The sequence below is a fragment of the Myotis brandtii genome, unplaced genomic scaffold (assembly GCF_000412655.1).
Source record: "Myotis brandtii unplaced genomic scaffold, ASM41265v1 scaffold100, whole genome shotgun sequence".
NCBI classification, from domain to species: Eukaryota; Metazoa; Chordata; class Mammalia; order Chiroptera; family Vespertilionidae; genus Myotis; species Myotis brandtii.
The window spans coordinates 274,382-294,731 of record NW_005353326.1 but is presented as its reverse complement, the minus strand read 5'-3'; positions in this window follow the sequence as shown (position 1 = coordinate 294,731).

The window sequence follows — 20,350 nt, the reverse complement described above, 5'->3', positions numbered from 1 at the left end:
AGTGATGGAAAAGTAAAAATACCTCTCTCTCTCTCTCTCTCTCTCTCTCTCTCCCTCCCTCTCTCTCATCTCCACACACCTCACTGGTTCTGTTTCTCTGGAGAAGGCTGACCAACACATGAGGTCTGAGCTGACAGGGAGAAGGTATGACATGTTCATATTGCTGAGGAAGGTGAATGGGCTGTAGCAAAGGAAATGACAAGTTCAGCCAAACACAAAATGAATAGTGCACGGTGAAGTAACCATGTGTAGCTTTCCTAAAACCCAGCATCTATACACAAAAGGGCAGCAATACATCTCCCTGCAGCAGGAGGTCAGCGTTCCACAAAACATGCTTATATGTAAAGATAAGCCACCTTGCCCTGGCAGGTGTGGCTCAGTCGTTTGGATTGTCGTCCTGTACACCAAAAGGCTGCAGGTTCTATCCACAGTCGGGGCACGAACATGAGGCAACCAATTGATGTTTTCTGACACATCAATGTGTGTTTCTCTCTCTCTCTCTCTCAAATAATAAGACATATACTTGGGTGAGTATTAAAAAAAAATACAGGCTCGGGCCTATTTTTTAAAAAAGATAAGCCACCTCACCATCTGGTCCAGACCTGCACACCTGCCTTCCCCAGAAGCACATTCAAAATAGAACCCTAAGGCCTCAAGCACAGCCTCCAGCTAACTAGGCACCAGGACTGAGAGTTGTGCTCTGCAGTGGAGACACACTGTTGTGAAGGGTTCAGCAAAGGGCCAGGGCATAGTAGCTGCTTAGTAAACTAGCTGTACAGGCAGTCCTAGGAATAATAGTACCAATATTACTCTGACTTATTCACAAGCTTCCAGGAGGCACAGACAGCAGGGCCTTGGTACTTTGGTATCTAGCAGAGGTTGTGGCTGATGCAAAGGCTTGATGGGAATCCAGTGAGTGAAGGAACCGGGTGTTATTAAGGTTTTCGAAATGCAGACCTCCTAACTGTCACAAAAGGTACCTATTCATCACAGTCCTCTTTCCTTTTCAATTAGCTGCATGTGAACTTTTAAACTTTTTAATGTTTTATACCTCTGTGTTAGCATATGTTTACTTTTCTGCTATTGAACACCTGGGTGCCACCACATATTTTTCCACCAGGCAGGAAGAATTTTTAATGCTCCTCATTCCTCAAACACTCCAAGTACATCTAACCATTGAACAATGTGAGGGCTAGGGACTTTGACCACCTTACAGTAAAAAATTTACATATAACCTTAGACACACCCAAAACTTAACTATTCTTGGTATCCATAGGGAATTAATTGGTTCCAGAGCCTGTCACATATATCAAAACCTATGGATGCTCAATTCCTCTATATAAAATGGTGTAGATCAATACTGAATTAAGAAGAAACTGAAAATCTGAACAAAACAATCACTAGTAAAAACATTGAATCAGTTATAAAAAAACCCTCTGAACTAACAAAATTCCTGGACTAGATAGCTTCACAAATAAATTATAACAAATATTAAAAGAAGAATTAATATCTATCCTTAACAAACTATTCTAAAAAACTGAAGAGGAAGGAAAGTGCCCTGCCCAGGGATCAAACCCACAACTTTGGGGTATTGGGACCACGCTCTAACCAACTTAGCTACCCAGCCAGGGCAAGATAAGACCTCTTGAAAACTTTTGCTATTTGGGGGAGGAACCGTGTGGCAAACTTGGAGATGAAGTCAGAGGTCCTCATACACCAGGCTTAAAGGGTTTAAAATTTTTAAAAAAATATATTTTATTGATTTTTTACAGAGAGGAAGGGAGAGGGATAGAGAGAAACATCAATGAGAGAGAAACATCAATCAGCTGCCTCCTGCATACTCCCTACTGGGTATGTGCCCGCAACCAAGGTACATGCCTTTGACCAGAATCAAACCTGGGACCCTTGAGTCTGCAGGCCGATGCTCTATCCACTGAGCCAAACCGGTTAGGGCAAATGGTTTAAATTTTATTCTACAAGCGTTTCTCACACTTTTTTTTTTTTTGCCTGCAGCCCAGAGAAAGGCACACACATCAAGATTCACTCTGATAATATGCTCTATTCTATTCTGCTAGTAAAAGGCTGGGCTGTTGTGGCAAAGAAAAAAAGGGGGGGGGGAGGGGTGGAATTTATGGAAAGTAACCTCACAGATGGTTTGATCATAAATTTCTAACTGGGCAGATCATGGTGGGTAGTCATGCCTCAGGCATATAACGTTTTTAAAAAAATATATTTTTATTGATTTCAGAGAGGAAGGGAGAGGGAGAGAGATAGAAACATCAATGATGAGAGAGAATCATTGATCGGCTGACTCCTGCACGCCCTGTCCTGGGGGTCAAGCCAGCAACCCAGGCATGTGCCCTGCCCAGGAATTGAACGTGACCTCTGGTTTATAGGTTGATGCTCAATCATTGAGCCACACCAGCTGGGCTATATAACATTTTTAGTAAAAGTTTCATCTTTGTCTTAAGCCCTGTTTATTGTTTCTGTGCATCTATGTGGGTTAACACCCCTTTGCAATGCACCTTCCTTCTAAAGAGTGACCACTCTCAGTCTTGGCATGGGAACTCAGTTGGTTAGAGTGTCATCTCCATATGCCAAGGTTTGGGGTTCGATCCCTTTTCAGGGCACATGCAAGAATCAACTAATAAATGCATAAATAAGTGGAACAATAAACTGATCGATCTCTCTCAAATTAATTAAAATATTAAAATTGTAACTGTTTTGTTAATAAAATAAATCAATAAATTTAAAAAATAAAGAAAGTAGCCCTAACCGGTTTGGCTTAGTGGATAGAGCGTCGGGTCCCAGGTTCGATTCCGGTCAAAGGCATGTACCTGAGTTGCGGGCACATCCCCAGTAGGGGGCGTGCAGGAGACAACTGATTGATGTTTCTCATTGATGTTTCTAACTCTCTATCCCTCTTCCTTCCTCTCTGTAAAAAATCAATAAAATATATTTAAAAAATAAAATAAAAAATAAAGAAAATAGAGTGACCACCATCAAGAGAGGACATAATCTTTCTTTTGTTCTGTTTTTCTTTTTAATCCTCACCTGAGGATATTATTTCCATTGATTTTTAGAGAAAGTTGAAGGGAAGGAATGGAAGGAGAGAGAGAGAGAGAGAGAGAGAGAGAGAGTAAAAACTTTATTGTACTATTTAATTGTAAAGTAAATCTGGAAAAATTCAAGTTTAAAGAGAGATGGAGAGGAGGAAACAGAGACGGAGAGAAAGAGAAAGAGAAAGAGAAAGAGAAAGAGAAAGAGAAAGAGAAAGAGAAAGAGAAATGTGAGAGGCACACATCAATTGGTTGCCTTCTGCATGAGCGCTGAATGGGGCCCGGGAAAGAACCTGCAACCCAGGTATGCACCCTTGACGGGGAATTGAACCCAGGACTCTTTGGTGCAAGGGCCAAAGCTCTACCAGAGACTCACATCGGCCAAGGTGAGAGCAAATAATCTTATTATAATTGAATCTCCCACTTTCATGTAATCTTCCTTATGTTCCCTTTTAACTCCAAATGCATAAAAGAAGCTGCAGCCCTTGCCAGGTATCTCAGTTGGTTAGAGTGTCCTCCTGATACACCAAAGTTGTGGGTTTGATCCCTGGACAGGGCACATACAAGAATCAACCAACGAATGCATAAATGAGTGGAACAACAAATTGATGTTTCTCTCTCTCTTTCTCTCAAATCAATAAATAAGAAATTAAAGAAAAAAGAAACTGTAAAACTGTCATTTTCTGAAATTTTTGAGATTTTTGCTTCCTGGCAATTGTAAGTTTGGCTCAAAGAAATTCTTATAAAAATTCTCTACAGGTTTAAATGTTCTTACATTGACAAATCTCTCCTGAACCAAACTCTACTCAAGCTTCCCTGGGCATTTTTTCTAGTAGAACTGACTTTTGGGCTTCCCTGTTCATCTCTGCATTGTCCTATTTTAGTAAGAATTTTGTCAGTTTAACCAGAACCTCCACCATCGAGATATCTGACCAGCCTAGACATCTGGTCAGATTCCTCATCCCCACCCTCTCTCAGGTAATCCCTTCAGCAGGAACCTCCAGAGGTCAGCTCAGTTTAGTCAGAACCCCCATTGCCCTTCATGTTTCCTCTGAGTAATATTCTATCCTCTTACCCCCACCCTGCTTCTGGCTACAAATTTCTACTTTTTTAGAATTTGAGCCCATAAAGCTCTCCCGCCACTACAGGACCTTACTGCAGTGGTCCCTACACCGATCCCAATAGTCCCCAGAACAAAGACTGTCTTACAGTGCTCATCAAGTCTCATGGGTAATTAAAAAATTTTAATGCTGTTGCAAGCCGTTGTGGGGGTTCAGAACCAGTCACCTCAAGATGTGTCTTTGTGGCATGTGGATTGATTTGAACTAGAGGCAACCAAGACCCTGTGGGCTCAAGAGAAATGTCTGCCCTACTTAAAAGAACTTGAATTAGGGGCCTTGCCCATAATAAGAGAGTTATCAGAGATAACCCCCTATTTTTTAAAATGTATATATATTTTAAATATGTTTTTATTGATGTCAAAGAGGAAGGGAGAGATAGAAAACATCAATGATGAGAAAGAATCATTGATTGGATGCCTCCCCCACAGTCCCCACAGGGGATCGAGCCCAAAACCCAGGTATGTATCCTGAATGGGAATCAAAAGATGACCGCCTGGTTCACAGATCGACACTCAACCATGGAGCCACACTGACGAGGCGAGATAACCTCCTTTGACCAATCTGTGGTAGGCAGTTAGGCAGACATGAGCAGAGTAAGAAGGATGGGCCAGGTACAGATGGTCACCAGGGTGGAAAGCCCTGGGTGCCTAGCAAAGGATGATTGTAAGGTGGGACCTTGCCCCCAGGGTGACTTTTCCTTTCCTAGCATATCACTGGTCATGTGGTTTGGACCCCCTGACCTTTCCTCTCTAGAGATAACCTCTAGGCCTCGGTTGTATTTCTACTCCAGGCCCAGTAAAGCAGCAAAACCAGACAAGCTTCACCATTGCTGACTTCAGGACCAGCTGCATTGGATAATGACCCTCTGCCCTGGCGCCGACCAATCAATCAATGGAGATCTAGATCCTGAAAGGCCACACCTGGAAAGCTCTGAATATTCTATTGAGATCTTTCCCTGGAATGCCCCTAAAATCTCTACCCTTAAACCCATAAGAGGGAGGATCCAGGGCACTCTCCCTCCTGGAGCATGCCTGCACTTTCCTCACTGCCAAGCTCCAAAGGCCCTCCCTTTACCTCTATAGCTTGTTTCGTAAGCTCATTTTTTTCTAGGAATTATTTTTTTCTACCTCTGTGATTTTACAAATTAATGTTATCTTATAGTTTGAGTCTTGCCTCTGAATTCTTCCTGGCCAGAACTCAAGTACCAAGGTTGCTGAATCCAGGTCAGCCTGACCCCAATGGTCTAACACCTGGTGCCATTCCTGCTGCCTACAACATATCTATAGGGCAGGACAAACTTCTAATTACTAAACATCTGCTCTTCTTATCATCCAGCACTGGCCCTCTGAAGCTCCTGAGGTATCTTCCCTCATCCCTAGCTCAGGATGTCTTATGTACCACACATTTTCCCTTTCTATCTCTGAACCTCTCATGCATTCGGAGTCCCCATGCATATGTATGTATTAGATTTTGTCCTCTTGCTAATTTGTCTCATGTCTATTTATATTATTAGACCAGCTGAAATAATCTTGAAGGTAAAGGAGTTTCTTGTCTCCTACACTGTAATGGGTCTTTTAATATAACGGAGTGTTGCCCTGGCCGGTTTGGCTCAGTGGATAGAGCATCGGCTTGCAGACTGAAGGGTCCCAGGTTCGATTCAGGTCAAAGGCAAGTACCTGAGTTGTGGGCACATCCCCAGTAGGGGGTGTGCAGGAGGCAGCTGATCGATGTTTCTCTCTCATCCATGTTTCTAACTCTCTATCCCTCTCCCTCTCTGTAAAAAATCAATAAAATATATTAAAAAAATATATAACAGAGTGTTGATGAAAGGTTCTCATCAGGCCAAGGGGTACCAGCACTCTAGACAGGTACCAGAGTTCAGTTAGCATTTTTGGAAAACCCAGGAAGGAGAACAGTGGGTTGCTGGCTCACTAGAGAGACAAGGCTACCCTATAACTGTTATTGAATATAGCAATCACTGAAGGGGGCCTTGTGGTAGGCCTCAGCCACTGTCAGGTTGTGGAAAGACTTTGTCAGGTAAAAATTCTCCGCAAAATGCACGGAAAGTCTGGGAATCAAAAACTCTCAGGCTGGCCCAGCCAGATGTGGCTCAATGGTTGAGCATCAACCTATGAACCAGGGGTCGAGGTTCAATTCCTGGTCAGGGCACATGCCTAGGTTTCAGGGATCCATCCCCAGTGGGGAGTGTGCAGGAGGAAGCTGATCAATGATTCTCTCTCATCAATGTTGTTTCTATCTTTCTTTCCATCTTCCTTCCTCTCTAAAATAAATAAAAATATATATTAACCCCCTCCCAAACCTCTCAGCTTGGCGCTGGCAAGGTAGCTCAGCTGGTTAGAGCATCCTCCTGATACACCAAGGTGATGGGTGTGAATCTGGTCAGGGAATGTAAAAGGATTAACCAATGAATGCATAAATAAGTGGAACAACAAATCAATGTATCTCTCTCTGATCAATAAATAAAAACAACAACAACAACAAACAAAAAGTCTCAGTGTAATAGTTTGCAGATGTGTACAAAAAGGGGTGCTGTAATAAATCATAACTTCCTGTGATGGGCAGTCACATCACAGGCTTATAACTTCTTGAGTAAGAGATTGTTAAGCAGGTCTGTTCATTGTCCTTGTGTACCTAGGTTAACACATCTTTGTTAATGCCAGAAGTAATATACTTCGACGGCATGACCACCCTCAAGAAAGTACATTATCTTAACTGTCCTGTAATCCAATCCTGTTTTGCTTTTTACCACCTCTGTGGAATCCTCCTTATTTTCCTTCCTTAATTTCAAATGCAGAGATTTAAAATGGTGGCAGAGTAAGTGGAAGCTACGTGGACTTGCTCCTGCTAGGGTGCTGCCCTAGAACTATAACTAAAATACAGAAAAAATAATCCCTAAAAATCAACTAAAAACTCTCTGGAGAAAACCCTGATAATCAAGGATGGAAAATGGAGACCGAATAGAGACTGTTAGGAGGGGGACAGAGTCACAAAAGGACTGAATGGGCTCCCACAGATAGCAACTGAAGTTCCAAGAGATATCTCAGCTATGGGGGTTGCCACTGACAACTCTGGGGTCTAATCCCCAAGTTGGGCCACAGAACTGAGCACCAGAACTGAGAAGGGTACCCACATAATGAGAGGATTAACTTGAAATGCAGGCAGATAGGGCAGGGGCCCAGTGGAAAACAAAGGCAGGTAGAACATAGGCAGGGGCAGACATGGTAGTTTGAGCCAGCCTGACCACAGGAACCAACCAAGCAGAAATAATAAAATGTTTCTGGACACAAAGTGGGAGGCATGGGAAACCAAGGGAGGGCCTGCAGTAAACAAAATGTATGAACACATAGAAACAGAAAAAGTTCAGCATAGGAACAGAAAAAGAATGCATAGAAACAGGGAAAGTTTAGGTCCGTTGCTGGGCAAAAACAATTGAAGGAATCAATCAGGTGATGACACAGGTAGACATAGAGCAGGCTTGTAGCAAATATATAACCCTGGACTACAGGCCTTTAACAGGCAGCCCATTATTGGGACCCTGTCCCCTTGCAGGGACTCTAAATCTGCTTTAAATTTTCCACACTTTTGCTTAAATCTTCTGGTCCATGTAGCTCATTCTTTGGGGTCAAGAAACATGACCCCAGGAAAACACCTTGGCTCACCATTCCAGTCATCAATAATATCTGGCTGTGAAAAGCAGCAGGGTTGCCATCTTCCAAGGAGAGATGGCTGGAAATGTAAGCACCCTCTTAAAGGGCCAATGCACAAAATTCCCTGTGCATCCACCCACCTTGTGCTCCGGCAGAGGGAGGGCAGAGTGAACTAGAGCTGTGTAAGCAAAAGCCAGGTTTGGGGGCTCTAGGGTTAGAACTCAGGAGGCAAATACACTGGTTTCCTGTGCTGAGTCATTCCCTCACTCTGTGGAGGTCATCTTTCTCACCAGATATTTGCTATCTAGGCCATTTTGCCTGAAGGGAAGATAGTTGACACATCCTATTGGAAAACCCCTTGAGACCGAGAATAACAATTAGCCTACAGGCAGAAGCAATTGCCCCACCTTGTTGGAAAAACTCTCACCATACCTGTGGACGATTGGCTGAGGGCTATTCAAGACTAAATCCAATCAGTCTGCAGGCAGAGGCAGACTCCGTAGTCTTTGAGTCTTTGCCTGATCAAATTAGTCAGAAAAAGGTTTTTGACACTGTCCTGCACTAGAGATTGAGAGGTGTAGAAGATCTACCTAATACACAGTGGTTCTCAACCTGTGGGTCATGACCCCTTTGGGGGTCGAATGATCCTTTCACAGGGGTTGCCTAAGACCATTGGAAAACACATATATAATTATATATTGTTTTTGTGATTAATCACTATGCTTTAATTATGTTCAATTTGTAACAATGAAATTGGGGGTCACCACAACATGAGGAACTGTATTAAAGGGTTGTGGCATTAGGAAGTTTGAGAACCACTGTAATAAAGAGTCACAAATCCAAACAGGCAGTCAAAATGAGGAGACAAAGGAACAACCAGCAAAAGAAAGAACATAAGAATTCTCTAGAAGAAGAGATAAATGAAATGGAGATAAGAAATTTATCTGATATATCGTTCAGAATAATGATAGAAAAAGATGCTCAACAGCATGAGAAAAGACATAGTAACTATGAAAACAGAAATAAAGAATGATATAGCACAAATAAAGAACACATTGGAAATAATACACAGCAGATAGGGAAAACTGAGAATCGAATGAGTGAATTAGATCACAGGGTCAGAAAAAATCACTCAGTGAGAGAACCACAAAAAACAACAACCCACAAAAACCATTAAAAAACAGGAGGACAACTTAAGGGAACTGTGGGACAACATAAAACGTAACAATATTTGAATAGTAGGTATACCAGAGAGGCAGAAAGGGAAAAAAGGGTAGAGAACATGTTTGAAGAAATAATGGCAGAAAACTTTCCTAACCTGGAAAAGGAAAAAGTCACACAAGTTCAGGAGGCACAGAGAGTCGCAAGCAAAAAGAACCCAAACAGGCCCACAGCCAGACACATCATAGTTAAAATGCCAAAAATTAAAGACAAAGGGAGAATCTTAAAGGCAGCAAGAGTAAAGCAATTTATTACCTACAAGGGAGCTCCCAAAAGGCTGCCATCTGATTTCTCAGGCCAGAAGGGAATGGCATGAAGTACTCAAGGTAATAAAAAGTAAGGATCTGAAACCAAGATTACAGCAAGACTATCATTTAAAATAAATGGTGAAATAAAGAGCTTCCCAGACAAGAAAAAGGCTAAAGGGGTTTATCACCACCAAGTGGACATTGCAAGAAATGCTAAAGGGACTGTTGTAATGAAAAGAAGAAATAGAGAGAGAAACCTAGGCATACAGAATTAAAATGGCAATAAATAACTACCTATTAGTAACAAACTTAAACGTAAATGGATTAAATGCTCCAATCAAAAGACATAGGGTAGCTGAATGGATACAAAAACATGACCTGACTATATGCTGTTTACAAGAGATACACCTCAGAACAAAAGGCTCACACAGGATGAGAGTGAAGAGATGGAAAAAAATTTTTCCATGCAAATGGAAATTAAAAAAAAAAAGCTGAGATAACAATACCCATATCTGACAAAATAGACTTCAAAATGAAGGCCATCACAAGAGACAATATGGGTCAATACATAATACTAAAGGGATCGATCCAACAAGAGGATATAACTGTGGTAAAGATAAATGCACCCAATATAGGAGCACTTAAATATATATAAAAAACTTCTAGAAGACTTTAAGGGAGAGATCGACAACAATACTATCATAGTAGGGGATTTTAACACGCCACTGCCTTCACTGGGTAAATCTTGCAGTCAAAAATTAACAAAGAAGGAAACAGTGATTCTAAAGTTTAAAGGACACACTGGATCAGGTGGATTTAGTTGACATTTACAGAACATTTCACCCAAAAGATGCAGAATATACCTTCTTCTCAAGTGAACATGGGTCATTCACAAAGATAGACCACATGTGAGGACACAGAACAAGTCTCTACAAGTTCAAGAAGATTGAAATCATATCAAGCATCTTCTCAGATCACAGTGGAAAGAAATTAGAAATCAACTACAGTAAAAACACCCAAAAACATTCAAACACATGGAGGCTAAATAACATGTTATGAAACAATGAATGGGTTACTAGTGAGATCAAGAAAGAAATCAAAAACTTCCTGGAAACAAATGAAAATGAACACACAACAACACAAAATCTCAGGGACACAGCAAAAGCAGTCCTGAGAGGAAAGTTCATAGCACTACAAGCCCACATCATAAAAACAAGAAAAATTAATAATAAACCTTTTTAAAAAATTGGGAGTGAATGCTAATTGCTGTACTGATAGTCACCTGGAGATGAAACAAAGATGAATCAGACAGAGCCTGCACAAAGATATTTTGTCTTTGGGGACACACAAGATACATGCTATGGTACTTTGAGGATAGCTAACAATTCTTTGGTGCTCTTTTCACTGAGAGATGCCATCACTGCTGTGCCCTGACTAAATGCCTGTTCCACAAAATCATGAAACATAAACCAGTTGATTTTTTTTCCAAAAATATATTTTATTGATTTTTTACAGAGAGGAAGGGAGAGAGGTAGAGAGTCAGAAACATTGATGAGAGAGAAACATCGATCAGCTGCCTCCTGCACATCTCCCACTGGGGATGTGCCCGCAACCCAGGTACATGCCCTTGACCGGAATCGAACCCGGGACCCCTCAGTCCGCAGGCCGACGCTCTATCCACTGAGCCAAACCAGCCTCGGCAATAATAAACCTTTTAACTCTACAACTTAAAGAACTAGAAAGAGAACAATAAGAAAATCCCAGAGCAAGTAGGAGGAAGAAAATAATAAAGATTAGAGCACTAAAAAAAAAAAAAATACAAAGAAAAAAATCAATGAAACCAAGAGCTGATTCTTTGATAGGATAAACAAAATTGATGAACCATTAACCAGACTCATCAACAAACAAAGAGAGAAGACCCAAATAAATAAAATCAGAAATGAAAGCTGAGATGTGACAACAGACACCACAGAAATACAAAGGATTGTAATAAAATACCATGAACAACTATATGCCAACAAGCTGGACAATGTGGATGAAATGGACAAATTCCTAGAAAAATGTAATCTCCCAAAACTGAATCAGGAAGAATCAGAAAACCTACATAGACTAATAAAAACTGATGAAATAGAAGCAGTAATAAAAAAAAAAACAACTCCCAGAAAACAAAAGCCCAGGTCTGTTTTTCTAAACTTTCAAAGAACTAACATCTATAGTCATCAAACTATTCAAAAAAAATCCAAGAGGAAGGAACACTTCCAAGATCTTTTTATGAGTCCAGCATTATCCTAATTCCAAACCAGATAAAGACACTACAAAGAAAGAGAATTACAGGCCAATATCCCTGATGAACATAGATGCTAAAATCCTCAACAAAATATTAGCAAATCAGATCCAGCAATATATTAAAATGATCATACACCATGATCAAGTGGGATTTATTCCAGGGATGCAAGGCTGGTACAATATTTGCATATCAATAAACATCTTACATCACATAAACAAATTGAAAGACAAAAATCACATGATCATATCAATTGCTGCAGAAAAAGCATTCAACAAAATCCAACACCCATTTTTTTAAAAAAACTCTCAGCAAAGTGTGAATAGAGGGAGCATAACTCAACATAATAAAGGTCATATATGACAAAACTACAGCCATCATCATACTCAATGGGAAAAAAACTAAAACCATTTCCCCTAAGTACAGGAACAAGACAGCAATGTCTGATTTCACACTTATTCAACATAATACTGGAAGTCCTAGGCACAGCGATCAGACCAGAAAAGAAATAAAAAGCATCCAAATCGGAAAGGAGAAAGTAAAACTCTCCTTATTTGCAGATGACATGATACTGTACATAGAAAACCCTAAAGACCCAACCAAAATACTACAGGATTTTTCTTTATTTTTTTTATTGTCTAAAGTTTTACATGTCTCCTTTTCCCCCGATTGACCCCCCGCTCAGCCATTCCCACCCCAGAGGGCAACCCCCCACCACCCCAGTGTCTGTTTCCATTGGTTATGCTAAAAACTACTAGATTTAATAATTGAATTGGGCAATGTACCAGGATACAAAATCAACACCCAAAAATCTATGGCTTTCTTATACATCAACTAGAGGCCCGATGCACGAAATTTGTGTAAGAGTAGGTCTTCCTTCCCCCGGCTGCCGGCACTGCCTTCCCAGGACCCAGGCTTCCCTCAGGCTGCCAGCAGGCACCCGGGACCTGGGCTTCATCCAGAAGGTCATCAGAAGAATGTCTGGAAGGATGTCCGGTCTAATTAGCATGTTATGATTTTGTAATGTGTTAATTAGGCCAAATTGCTGAATGACCTTCTGGATGAAGCTGGGGCTGTGAGGGCCAAGGCAAGCTTCTGTGGCTGTGAGGGCCGAGCTCCTTGCACAAATTTCGTGCATTGGGCCTCTAGTTATAGATAATAAATTCTCAGAAACAGAAACTAAACAAACAATCCCACTTACCATTGATTTGCCATTGAAACAAAAAAAATTAGGATTCTTTGAAATAAACTAACCAAGGAAGTAAAAGACTTGTACTTTGAAAACTACAGGACATTGAAAAAAGAGATAGAAGATATAAACAAGTGGAAAAATATACCGTGTTCATGGATTGGTAGAATCAACATCATTAAAATGTTCATACCACCCAAGGCAATCTACAGATTCAATGCAATCCCCATTAAAATGTTAACTGCATATTTCTCAGATCTATAACAAATATTCCAAAAATTGATGTGGAACCCAAAAAGACCAGCAATCTTGAAAAAGAACAATTTGGAGGAATCACAGTACTAGATATCAAGCTATATTACAAAGCCACTATAATCATAACAGCCTGGTACTGGCACAAGCACAGGCATATAGATCAATGGAACAGAACAGAGACCCCAGAAATTTACCCAAGCCATTTTGCTCAATTAACATTTGACAAAGGAGGCAAGAGCATACATTGGAATCAAGACAGTCTCTTCAATAAATGGTGTTGGGTAAATTGGACAGATACATGCAAGATAATGAAACTAGATCACCAACTTACACTATATACAAGAATAAACTCAAAATGGATAAAACACTTAAATGTAAGTCCTGAAACCATAAAAATCCAAGAACAAACCATAGGCAGCAAAAGGTCAGACATCTCTCGTAGCAATATATTTACAGATACATGTCCTTGGGCAAAGGAAACTAAGGAGAAAATAAACAACGGAACTACATCAAAATAAAAAGCTTCTGCACATGCCCTAGCCAGTTTGGCTCAATGCATGGAATGTTGACCTATGGACTGAAGGGTCCCGGGTTATATTCCCATGAAGGGCACATGCCCAGGTTGCAGGCTCGATCCCTAATAGGAGGCATGCAGGAGGCAGCCGATCAATGATTCTCTCGCATCACTGATGTTTCTGTCTATTCCTCACCCTTCCACTCCGAAATCATAAAAATATATTTTAAAATAAAGCTTCTGCACAGCAAAAGAAACCATCAACAAAATGAAACCAGAGCCCACTGTATGGGATAATATATTTGGCAATGATACATCTGATAAAGGGTTAATATCCAAAATGTATAAGGAACTCATACAACTTAATGAAGGAAGACAATCTATTCAATTTAAAAAAGGGCAAAGGACCTAAATAGACACTTCTCCAAAGTCGACATACAGATGGCCAAGAGACATATGAAAAAATGCTCAAAGTCACTGATCATCAGAGAGATGCAAATTACAACGACAATGGCTACCATCAACAAATGACAAGTGCTGGCAGAAATATATATAGAAGGGAACCCTAGTACACTGCTGGCAGGAATGCAGACTGTTGCAGCCATTATGGAAAACAGTATGGAGTTTCCTCAAAAAATTACATATGCAACTGCCTTTTGACCCCAGGATCCCACTTTTAGGAATATATCTTAAGAACCCCAAAACACCAATCAGACAGAATGTATGCACCCCCATGTTCATAGCAGCACAATTTATAATAGCTGAGATCTGAAAACAGACCAAGTGCCCATCAGTAGGTGAGTGGATGAAAAAGCTGTGGTACATTTATGCCATGGAATACTATGCAGCAGTAAAAAAGAATATTTACCCTTTGAGACAGCATGGAGGGAACTGGAGAGTATCATTCTAAGTGAAATAAGTTAGTCAGAGAAAGGCAAGTATCACATGATCTTACTCATATGTGGAATCTAAGTAACAAAATAAACTGATGAATGGAGTGGATCTAGAGACCTGGAAGTATGGAACAGAGTGTGGAATCTCAGAGGGAATGTGGGGAGGGTGGGAGGTAATCAATCAAAGACCTTGTAAGCATATACGGATAACCCTTGAACGCAGTAGGGTGGTGAAGACCTGGGGTCGCCTGCCCTAAACAGTCACCTTTGGATTTGTGGTCTGTCACTCATCCTTCATCTCTCATGGGTCATGCCACACTTCCTCTGCACACTCAAGTGAGAGATCACACCCAAGTACCTCATTTTATTTTGTAACACTGTTTGGCCACCATAAACTGGATAATAGGTCTCAATGGCCTGAAAACGACACTTTCAATTTTAACACACTGAGCAATTTAGATAATTTCTGTAACTGCAATAAAAAATGGTCAGAGATTCCCTACATTCAGGCCTTTTGCAACCTCTGGTCCCGACCCTCTCTCTGTCAATCCTTCTTTACCCATCAGAACCTTCTCCTTCACATAAAACACCATACCCCTAACACTTCTGATTCTGAATCTACTTTTGACCCAGTAGATCACCAACCTCCACCCCATTCCCATCCCCTCCCTCACCTGCAGGAGATTCCCAAAACCCAGATCCTCCTAACAAGCAACCACTTTCTCCCCCAGTCCTGAAACCCAAATCCCAAGAATGCAAGCTCCAAAATAGCCTTTTCCCACCTAACAATTGCTCTTGGGCCACCCAAAGACCACCCTCCTCAACAGCCTCTTCTATTCCCATGCCCATTCTTCCCCTAAAGGAGGTAGCAGAAACTGAGGGTATTGTCTGGGTACACATCTCATTTTCCATGTCTAACCTCACACAGATTGAGAGGCATCTCAGGTCTTTTCCCACCAATCTGACCACCTTTACCAAGGAATTTGAGTACCTGACCCAATCCTATGACCTGACCTGCTACATCTAACTCATCCTGTTCCTCCTCTCTCACCCCAGAGGAGAAGGAGTGTATCTGGCTAGCAGCTCAGGACCATGCCAAGGCCGTCCATAGACAGGACTCAATGGCCAATCTGGATGCAGTCCCCTGAACTGACCCGGGATGGGACTATCAGTTCAATTCTACAGGACGCCAGCTCTGTGGCCATATGATCATCTGTATCATTGCCAGACTCAAAAAGGCTGCCCATAAGGTGGTCAACTATGACAAATTTAATTAAATCACTCAGGGCCCTGATGAAAACCCACCTCTGTTCCTCTCCTGACTCATGGAGAAATTTACCACCTTAGACTCGGTGGAGGGAACCACTGAGGGAACCCTTCCTCTGAACACCCATTTTATATCCCATTCAGCCCCTGACATATGTTCCAAATTTCAAAAAATAGACACAGGTCCACAAACCCCTCAAAAGGACCTTGTTAATCTGGCCTTTAAGGTCTTTAATAATAGAGGTGAGGAGATTCACATAAAAAAACAAAGGTGAGATCAGGCCAAGGATGAGGGCCAGAGGAGGCCTTCCAGCTCCTAGCCACCACTTTCATGAAACCTAAACAAAGTGCCAGTCCTCCAAGGGCAAGTCAGAGGCTAAGCCTCCTTTGGGCCCATGCTTCAAATGCAACAGAGAAGGACACTGGAACAAGTCCTGCTCAAACCCGAGACCCCTGCTGGGCCCTGCCCAAGGTGTGGAAGGGAAGGCCACTGGAAATCCGACTGTAGTCTAGCCCCTCTGGGTCAAACAGTAGTCTGCCAGTCCAGCAAGGCCACCCTCTGGATCCAGTTTGGAGCTCCCAGGCCTCCTGGGACTGGCCACCAAAGACTGAAGCTGCCCAGGCCCTGATCAACATTAGGCTAGAACAGTGGTCGGCAAACTGCGGCTTGTGAGCCACATGCGGCTCTTTGGCCCCTTGAGTGTGGCTCTTCCACAAAATACCACATGCGGGCGCTCACATACAGTGCGATTGAAACTTCGTGGCCAATGTGCAGAAGTCGGTATTTTGTGGAAGAGCCACACTGAAGGGGCCAAGGAGCCACATGTGGCTCGCGAGCCGTGGTTTACTGAGCCGCAGTTTGGCGATCACTGGCCTAGGGTAACGATTGTGGTGGCAGGTAAGCTGAACGCTCATTAATTAACTTGGGGGTTACATATTCTGCCCTTCCCGAATTTTCTGGGACCCTTGTCCCCTCCTCAGTCTCTATTATGGGGGTTGATGGATTAATCTCACAGCTATTAGCCACCTCACCTCTACATTGCATCTTTTTTTAAAAATATATTTTATTGATTTTTTACAGAGAGGAAGGGAGAGAGATAGAGAGTTAGAAACATCGATGAGAGAGACATCGATCAGCTGCCTCCTGCACATCTCCTACCGGGGATGTGCCCGCAACCCAGGTACATACCCTTGACCGGGATCGAACCTGGGACCCTTCAGTCTGCAGGCCGACGCTCTATCCACTGAGCCAAACCGGTTTCGGCTACACTGCATCTTACTAAATACTCCGATTCATTCTTTTCTCGTTCTACCTCTATGGGTGATCAGGGCTACAGCACATCCCCTCATAAAGCCCAATTGTCTCACCCCAAAGAACTGAGCCATTATCTTGGACCTAAATGCCTTATCTCCTCCACCACTGTCCCCTCCTCTAGATAAGAAATAGGCTCCTTTTTCGGACACACTGGATACTTTTGCCTCTGGGTTCCCAACTTTAGTCTTCTTGCAAAGCCCCTGTACGACTCAGTGAAGGGACCACTCACTGAACCTTTAGATCCCAAGGCCAGCATTCTCACTTCCTTAATGCTCTAAAAACTGCTCTCACCTCAGCACCTTTTTACCCTCCTGCCTCCCAAAGAACAGTTTCTTTACTAAAACTGAAAAAGCTTACTTAACAGTGCGGCTACTATCAGAAGCTGAACTCATTATTACCCAAACCTTAGCATGTTATCTTTAAGGAAAAGTGTGGCAGTTTTAAATCTAAGCAGCTGGAGGCCTGGAAACTGCAGTCCTAGAACAGGCTGTAGGGCCTGCTCTCCCCCCCCCACCCCCACCAGCCTTTTCTCCAGCCTTTTCTCCAGCCTCATATGCCTATTCATAATTTTCCAAAGTCTTCTTTGGCAACTTAAAAGCTTTGGAGCATTGCTGGGTTAAATGTTAAACATCTAAATATTTCAATAAGTGTCAAGTTGACCCGATTTTAGCTTTTGTTACAGAAAATCTATAAAGTAGATTTGGAACTGTTAATGTAATGTCTTGTGCTTTGTTAAAGGTATGTTTCTTGAAAGTGAGAATGTTCATAAATGTCAGTCTAAGAAATGCTGGCTGTTTACTTTTTTATTATCATTGGAAAATTAAGGTTTCTAAGAGTTGACAATAGAAGGCATAAGGCATGGACATACATTCTGAAGGAAAAAGAAAGTGAGTTAAAATTGTAAGAATGTTTGTGAAAGTTGTAAGAAGGTTTGCAAAAAGTTGAAAGAAGGTTTGTGAATGTTAAATAAGGCTTGTAGGAAGAGATCTAAATATATATATAAAAGCCTAAGTGACCATTACGAGTGAACGACTGGAATGACCGGTTGACCAGTCGCTATGATGTGAACTGACCACCAGGGGGCATATGCTCAGTGCACTCCCATAGCCAACCTCCCCCAGTTCCTCCCCCTCACTGGCAAACCTCCTGCGGTCCCTCTCCCTGTCCCTCCTGCCCCATCCAGCAGGCCCCAGCTGGCAGCTGGCAGGCCCCAACCAGCCTGGTCCTGATCAGGACTGGGTGAGATGGCTCTGATAGGGCCTGATTGCTGGCCAGGCCTAGGGACCCCACCCATGCATGAATTTCGTGCACCAGGCCTCTAGTGTTATATAAATGACACAGGCCAGTAAGAGGACAAGCAGAATAGGGAAACTGAGATAGTAAAACAGTAGTTTGGAACCATCTAGAAAATCCAGATGCCAAGAAGTTTGCAGTCATCTAGAAAACCCTATCTTCCCTAAACCAAGGACACTTAAGAGTAAATGATTTGAGGATAAACCTCATTTTGGTATATTAGACTACAGCCCTCCAAACCAATGTCTCTTTCCTTCCACCAGACCACTTATCATAATTCTTGTTCTTCTAGCTTTTGCCCCAGTAATATTAAAATTTATAAAACAGTTTGTCTCCACTAGGTTACAAGCCCTTCTTGTACTCAGGAAATTCCACCCCTTACACACCATCATAACTTCCTTTTGTGCCCAGGCCTCATAATCCCTTTGACCCCAGAGCAAGGACGATGGGCCAGGTACAGGTATAGAAACTCACTGGGCCAGAAAGCTCTGGATGCTAAAAAGGGACAAAACTGGGAAAAGAACCTCGCCCTCAGGGTAACCTATCTTCCCATAGCAAATAACTAGTCAGGCAACTAAGAACCCTGATCTTTTCCTCCCTAAAGATAACATCTAGGCTTCAGTTGTATTTTAGCTCCAGGCCCAGAAAAGCAGCAAAACCAGACAAGTGATGCTGTGGCAGCCTTGGGAACATCTTTTACCTCCCAAGTCACTCAACAGGACCATTTTTGAGCCTTCACCAACTAGTCTCTTGGGGAAATCATGCTGCCGTGACCCGTTGTCCAGCCCACTACTATTAAATCCATTCCCCTGTGATCTCGACATCCCACCTCAGCAGAAAGTAAATATGGAAGGTATGACTTTCGTTTCTATTCCATAAAACAAAAAAGCTGGAATGTTAGGTCTGATCAAATAATTGAATTAATAGCCTCTCCCCTGGGAACTGACCTTTAGGCCACTTCACAATGGACATTCCACTTGCTTAGACCACATTCTACTTGCTAAAACCATTATCTCTCCCCTCTGGAGTTTCCCAGAATCTGGATCTGCACAGAGAATTTTCTGCCCAGAAAAAGCCCACCCAGAGTCTTTTAAAAACCTCTGACTCCCCGTCTTTGGGCGCTGGTGCCATTTTTTGTTTGCTTGGTTTTGTTTTTTAAAAAAATATATTATTATTGATTTCAGAGAGGAAGGGAGTGGGGGAGAGAGATAGAAACATCAATGATGAGAGGGAATCATTGATTGACTGCCTGCACGTCCCCCCTACTGAGGATCGAGCCTACAACCCAGGCATGTGCCCTTGACCTGAATTGAACCCAGGACCCTTCAGTCCATAGGCCGACGCTCTATCCACTGAGCCAAACCGGCTAGGGTGCTGGTACCATTTTGGGGCTCAGCCTATCTGGTATCCAGATGACCTAATAAATTTATAATCCCTTACCATTTTGGCCTTGTGTGTTCCTCCTTTGGAAACTCTAACAAATTTGAAATTAATGAGGAAATGTAAGGAAGATTCCATGGAGGTAGGAGAAAGCTAGGTGAGACTGGGTTGCAGGGTAATATAAGATTAAGAGCTCTCTTGAGGGTGGTTCCATTGTAGAAGGGAGGGTTTGAAAGGGGGCATTTCAATGGTGTGTTAACCTAGATGCACAGAAATAATGGACAGGGCTTGCTTAGCATTAAGGTAAAGATAAGTCTTTACTAAAATGTTATATGCCTGGGGCATGATTACCCGCCATGACCTGCCCAGTTAGGAATTTATGATCTGATCACTGTGTGAGGTTACTTTCCAAAGAACCCCCCACTTTTTTGTTTGTTTTTATTTTGAGAGTACATTTATTAAAGCTGGGGACAGTGAAACAAGGAAGGGCTTAGGATAGAAGAAGCAATAGGAGAGAGCCTAGATGGGGCTGCTTTGGCTCACTAAGAAATAAAAGTTACAAACAAAAGAAAAAAATCAAAAGCAAATGAAAAAAATAAATAAGAGTAACAGTGACAGAAGTGAGCCAAGATGGGGCTGCTATT